Source organism: Pipistrellus hanaki (genome assembly GCF_964339955.1).
Source record: "Pipistrellus hanaki genome assembly, chromosome: 13".
Taxonomy (NCBI): domain Eukaryota; kingdom Metazoa; phylum Chordata; class Mammalia; order Chiroptera; family Vespertilionidae; genus Pipistrellus; species Pipistrellus hanaki.
The window spans coordinates 45,589,188-45,595,623 of record NC_140515.1 but is presented as its reverse complement, the minus strand read 5'-3'; the positions used below and the strand labels follow the sequence as shown (position 1 = coordinate 45,595,623).

The 6,436-nt window shown below is 44.2% G+C and overlaps 1 protein-coding gene across 2 annotated transcripts in view; it reads left to right on the top strand.

Moving 5' to 3' along the window:
- Positions 1 to 6,436, top strand: part of NEK10 (NIMA related kinase 10) — a 133,211-nt gene continuing 126,775 nt past the window's right edge. For both annotated transcript variants that reach the window (XM_084902987.1, XM_084902986.1), the window contains exon 1: positions 1 to 540. The gene's annotated coding sequence lies outside the window, so the exon portion shown is untranslated. The remainder of the gene's footprint in view (positions 541 to 6,436) is intronic.

Here is a 6,436-nt window from a genome sequence, read left to right as displayed (position 1 = left end):
GCCAAACCGGTCTCGGCAGATGAAGCTCTTCACACCCATTGCATTTCAAATGCTAAAGGCTGGGACCACCAAGTCTAGAAAAATCCACCGTGTTGAGGAAGCCCTATGTACCCAGGTGAGCAGCTCTAGAGCGGAGTCAAGAGGCTGCAGCACCACCAGCTCTCTCTGCCCCAGCTTGCAGACCGGGGGCTGGATCCTGCGCGTTCTTTGGTTGCTACGGCAACGCCGAGGCAGCGTCACCTGTGGCTCCGCCGCTGGGCGCGCGACAGCACTGCTGCTCCTGATTGGCTGCGGCGCCTGGGCGAGGCAGAAGAAGGGGTGTTGGCATTGGCCCAGCCGGCGCCAGTTGGCCTAGAGGAGTATTTGATTGAAAAAAATCTCAACGGTGCAGCTGGCATAGGTGCCCCGTAGTTGCAGGGGCCGGAGTGGGCTGGGGGAGGGCGGACGAGCCCTCCTGTCCGGAGCAGCGGGGGCCGCCGCAGAGAGGATGAGAAGGACCCGTTAGGGACTGGCCTGAAGGAGGGACCTCCCTCCAGCGCGGTGAGTCCCCCTCCCCGGGCCCGCGCGCGGTTTGAGCAGGGTCTCCAGGGAGGTGCCCACTGGTCCCTGCGGAGCATCCCGAAGCCCCGGGAGTCGGCCTGAGGCAGGGGCTGCCAGTGGGTAGGGGCGTCCCTGGGAGCCGTTCTCATAGCCGATGGGTTGGTGATGGGCGGGTGGATGGCGGGGAAGTGCCATCGACGGTGTTTGTTCCATGCAATAATTATATTCTGGTTACACTGAGCCCGAGCGTGTCTCTTCCAGTCTTCCCCCACGTCTCTGGAGACTCGGGCACAAAACCCTTGTGGCGCGTGCTTTTTATGCGCTCCCCTGATGGGATGCTGCTGGGACTGGCCCTCTGCGCTTCTGCTCCACGTGGATGAGCCTGTGCACCTTCCTGCCTCAGGCCCAGATGTCTGCTGAGGACCGGAAAGCTTCCAGCCTCACTGAGTGCAGGCCCCCGAATCCAGCTCCCAGTGTACTCCACACATGTGCTCCCCTAAACCCCATTCCCCCCGCCCGCCTTCCCCCACTCCCACCTCACTGCCTCACCATTGGGTTCCCTGTCTTGGCATCACCTATTCAGTTACCAAAACCACCTTCTGGGCAACATCTTGGACATTAACCACCTCTTCTGCATTTCCAGCAATTGCCAGGGCTGTACCTTCTTACTGGCTGCCCAGTCAATTCCCACAGCACCATCTCCATTCTCCCTCTATTGCATTTTCCACCAATTCCTTGGTTAAATTCAACACCCATCCAACTCCCCTGATTCCAGTCTGGCCCTATCAAATCCATTGTCATCCCTGTCAGACTGATCCTTCTAAAGGAACATATACGGGCATTTCCCTGCCTGCAAAAATTCAAATCCAGTTAGGTCTTCTATTGGCAGCTCCATATTGTTCCCAGAACATGCCACATGCTCTCCTGTGCATCGTAATTTCACCTGTAGCTCACACTGCCTGCAGAGGAGTGGCTGCAGCTATGGGCTCGAGGAAGCTGTGAGGGAGGGACCCAGGCCGCAGCCTGTGGCTGCAAAGGCCTACTCTTGCACGAATTTCATGCATCAGACCTCTAGTGATATTATAATGATGAATCCATTATACCTTTGTCCAAACTCATAGAATGTACAACACCAAGAGCTACTTAACTTTTCACTGCCTGGGTTTCTTCATCTGTTAAGTGGGAGATACAGCATTATCTACCTCATGGGATTGCCTTGAGGATTAAATGAATATGTCAAAGTGCTTCTAAAAGTGAATCCTAAATAATATTAGCTTTAAAAAATTAAAATGAAGACTGACATTGAAAATAAAACTTTTTTTTCCATTTTATATATACTACCCTGTTTCCCCGAAAATAAGACAATGTCTTATATTAATTTTTTTCTCCCAAAGTTGCGCTAGGTCTTATTTTCAGGGGATGTTCTTATCTTTCCATGCGCTAGGTCTTATTTTCAGAGGATGTCTTATTTTCGGGGAAACAAGGTAGTATTTGTCACCAATGTATCTCAGTCAGTGAATATAGTCAGATGATTTAAAATAAGCATGATAAGCTCTTCAAGTTGAATAGTAATATCGCCAATGATAATATTTACACCAGCTATCATAATAGTAACTTACATTTCCATAGCCATCCCCCATTTTAAAGGGGCTTCCCTTTGCCGAAACTGGTTTATCTCAGTGGATAGAGCGTTGGCCTGTGGACTGAAAGGTCCCAAGTTTGATTCCGGTCAAGGGCATGTACCTTGGTTTCGGGCACATCCCCAGTAAGGGGTGTGCAAGAGGCAGCTGATCGATGATTCTCTCTGATCCTCTCTGCAAAAAATCAATAAAATATGTTTAAAATAAATAAATAAATAAGTAAATAAATAAATAAATAAATAAATAAAGGGGCTTCCCTTGATTTAGTTCTAAGCACCACCTTATAAAGGAGATGTTGTTAATTCTATTTTTGGTAAATGAGGAAATAATCAAGGAGATCCAGGGACTTTCCGAGGTCACTCGGCGGGCAGGTGGAAACCAGGTCTCCACTGCTTTTGGCCTCATCCCCCCGGTGTCACCGGAAGAATTCACATTCCCAAACCTAACCTCTCATCAGTGGAGACCCCGGCATTCATTTACAGTTCAGGTATATGTTGCACTTGATGTAAATATGCACATCCTTCTTTCCTTTAGGAAATGTTATTGTCCCTTTCATGTATACTTGAGCTAGTCCATATGTAACATGAATTTTGTAAATAAGGTATAGAGAGATTTTTGTCTAACCAACATTCTGTAATAACTCGATACTGGTCAACTGGGGCAAACTTATTTCGTGATAGTTTTTTTCATTATTGTTTACGCAATAATGAAAAAATGAGTCTTGTAGACTCATTTTTTCAAATGAGTGAGTCTTGTAGACTCATTCATGTACCCCCTGTCTACACAATGATACTCCAGTTATACTTGGAGCTTCTAAATCATATTTCATGGGATTTGTTCATTCAGTAATTCATTCAGCAATCATTTATGGAATTTCTTGTTTGTTCTAACTAGTAGTGCTGTCCTAGATGCTGAGGATGAGCAAGCTTACTGTCATTTCTAGTTTACATTAGGCTAAGGAGACAGACATGCATATTTATTCAATTATTGCCTGAATCTTCCCTTTATTAAGAGCTGCAAGGCAGTGCTGGGTGGGGCTATGACTGTATCAAGGAGGTCAGCGAAAATTTCCTTTAAAGAATGGATACTTGAGTTGAGACATGATGGATGAGCCTTCCAGGCCTTTCTGTACCAATCTGACCCTTGTATCCAGTAGTAGAGTCCTGAGGCATCAAGGAGAAGCAGATCTGGGACAAGGATTCAGGGCCTGGGATGAGTGGAGTGGCTAGGGGGTCAGAGGCATCATTTCATCACACACCTCATAGGCCTTGATCATTTTTGTTTCTATCCTAAGAGACATGGAAGCTCACGGAGGCTTAATTGGTCAAATTTGTATCACACAAGGGGTGCTTTTGTTGCTGTGTGGAGAGTGGATCTTTTGGGGAGGAAGGAGAAGTTGGAAGTGGAGGGACCATTTAAGTGATTACTGTAGTTCAGGTGGTGATGTAGACTAGGGCATTGGTAGTGAGCATGGAGAGACGTGAACAGATCGGAGCCATGCTGAGTAAGACAAGAGTCAGGATTTAGGGATCAAATGAGCAAGGGGGTGAGGAGGTAGGCGATGTCATTTTTCTGAGGTTCATGCCAAAGAGCTGTGCTGTGTTTGACTGTTTTGTCCCATAAGTTGGCTGTAGTCTTGTAGTGATGAAACATGAATGATCGATGCTTCTCTCTCATAATTAATGTTTCTATCTGTCTCTCCCCCTCCCTTCCTCTCTGAAATCAATAAACATATATTAACATAAATAAATAAATGAGAGAAAAGGTGATATGAAAGAAGAATTTCTATTAGCTAGTTAATGAAAACAACTAAAGCAGCACACCAAATTTCTTGTAGACTCATTCATGTACCCGCTATTCACTTCTTTCCAGATTTCTCAGCTCCAGTTCAATTCATCTACTCACCATATCCCTAAACCACTCCCAGGATCTAGCCTCCAAACCTTGGTTTCACTCCCCTGGAGTATTCTTCACCCACCCTACCTATTCTTATGGACCTCCTTCAGGTCACCAGGGTTCATGAGCCTTTCCATAGCTCTTCAGCCCACAGTGATCTTTCTTTCCCATGAATTCATTCAGCTTGTAATCTCCTATGGATATTCATTTCCTCTGCTCTCTGACAGTTGTAGTGTTTTAATAGAATCCTTTGTTTTTGGCTGAACTGTAAAAATAAAAAGACACATTTTTCGTATTAACTGCATATTTACCATTTCCCACACACTGAATTGTGGGTGGATTTTTTTGCAGTGCTCAGAAGTCTCTTCTGCACTGAGCAGAGTAAATAATAAAGTGCACTTAGAATGGAATGGTATTAGGGGAAATATTGTTTTATTTTATGGCTCAGAAAGTACTTCTAGTTTCTTGCAGTTCTGCCAATTGTTACGAACATCAGTGTGTTTACCCAGTGTTCCCTTAGAAGGTCTATGGCTGAGTCCATACTCACTTATTACTAATTCATGACTCACTTATTATCATGACTTATTCCCATGATAGTTAACTTTTTGGGGAAGGCATTTGGGATCATGTCTTATTCAGTGTAGCATCCTCAATACCTGGCATATATGAGGAGATCAATAATTATTTCTTAAAAGAACAAATAAATATCATTTTCACAGTTCTCTCTTAGGAAAAAACAGGGAGTTGAATGTAAATTTACTGTATTTGGGACTCATGAGAAAAGGGAAATTTGGTATGCTGCTTTAGTTATTTTCATTAATTGACTAATAGAAATTCTTCCTTCATATCACCTTTTCTCTCATTTATTTATTTATGTTAATATATTTTTATTGATTTCAGAAAGGAAGGGAGGGGGAGAGATTGAAACATCAATGATGAAAGAGAAACATCGATCAGCTGCCTCCTGCATGCCCCTTACTTGGGAAGGAGCCCACAATCAAGGCATATACCCTAACCGGGAATTGAACCATGATCTCCTGGTTTGTAGCTTGATGCTCAACCACTGAGCAACACTGGTCGGGCAATGGATCTATTTTTTTCTTTTTAATATCACTACTTAATATATGAGCCTTGGGTTCATTTGTCCTAACACAGACACATGGTAAACTCTGTCACGAATAGACTTGGGTTAGCAGCCACACAAACTTGAACACAAACGTAACACAAATAACATTATGCAGTGACTTGTTGATGGGGATTTATAGAAATCACATTGACATCTTCAAGTATTTCCCTTTCTCACAAAAACATATGAGTTTGTATGGGAATAAAACTTGAACATAAGAAAATTGTAATGGTATTTTTTTTGCTGCATATTCTATTTGATGTTGGAGCAGCATTCTCAGACCAACTTGGGTAGCTCTTAGCCAGAGGGAAATGAAGGCAAACTTTTAAAGGAGTGTCTAACATATAGCCCCTGGTCAGTAAATATTTGTGGGAATGAGTGGGAGACAATCAGAATACTGTGCCATCAGAATGTTTGATTCTTTTAGCCTCCAAGTGCTTATTTAAATGAAAAATAGAAAATTGTTTATAGTAAAAACTATTTGCTCAAGGAAGGTGTCAAGTCTGTTGACTCGGGAGCAAGGCCATGGTGATACTCGCCCTTGGCTGGCGAGGCACGTCTGCTGATGGAGGCTCTGTAGCAACTGGGTCTTTGTTTTCCGCTCTGATGGTGATATTACCGAACACCACCTACCCGTTTCACAGGAGTGAGCCGGGAAGAATGAATGGATGTTTGTAAGCACTCCAGGGTCTGGGAGGTGGGGTTATGCAAGCATAAATTCTTATTATATCACTCTTTGCCCTTGGCTGAAGGCCGAAGTCAACAAATCCCCTCTTTCCCATCTCTTCCCCAGAGTTTGCCATTAAGATTTAGGCCTTGCAGGTGAACTGGGCTTTGTTCTCCTTCTACTCCCAGGTACATTTGACCTCTTTGGGTCTCAGTTTGTTTATATTGTATGTTAAATGAAGGACGTTGAATCAAGACCTGCAACTGGTGACCTGTAGATCTGCTTTGTATGTCCCGTGCAAGTGTTTCAATTTGTTTAGCTTCATTTTTAATGTGATTTTGAGTCCCTGTAGGAAAGGTATGTCTTCTCAGGTTTGACCGATTCCCTGCCACTCTCTGTCATCTACTCTACACCTGTCATTCATTTACATTCTGTTCCTGGGCATGGAAGGTGTTAGACCCCGATACTAGATGTGCTGTAAGGTTCTTCCTTAGCTCTGTTCTGCTGGCTCCACACACAGTTCACTGAAGAACAATAACAATGAGATGTAAAGGATAAAATCCAGCC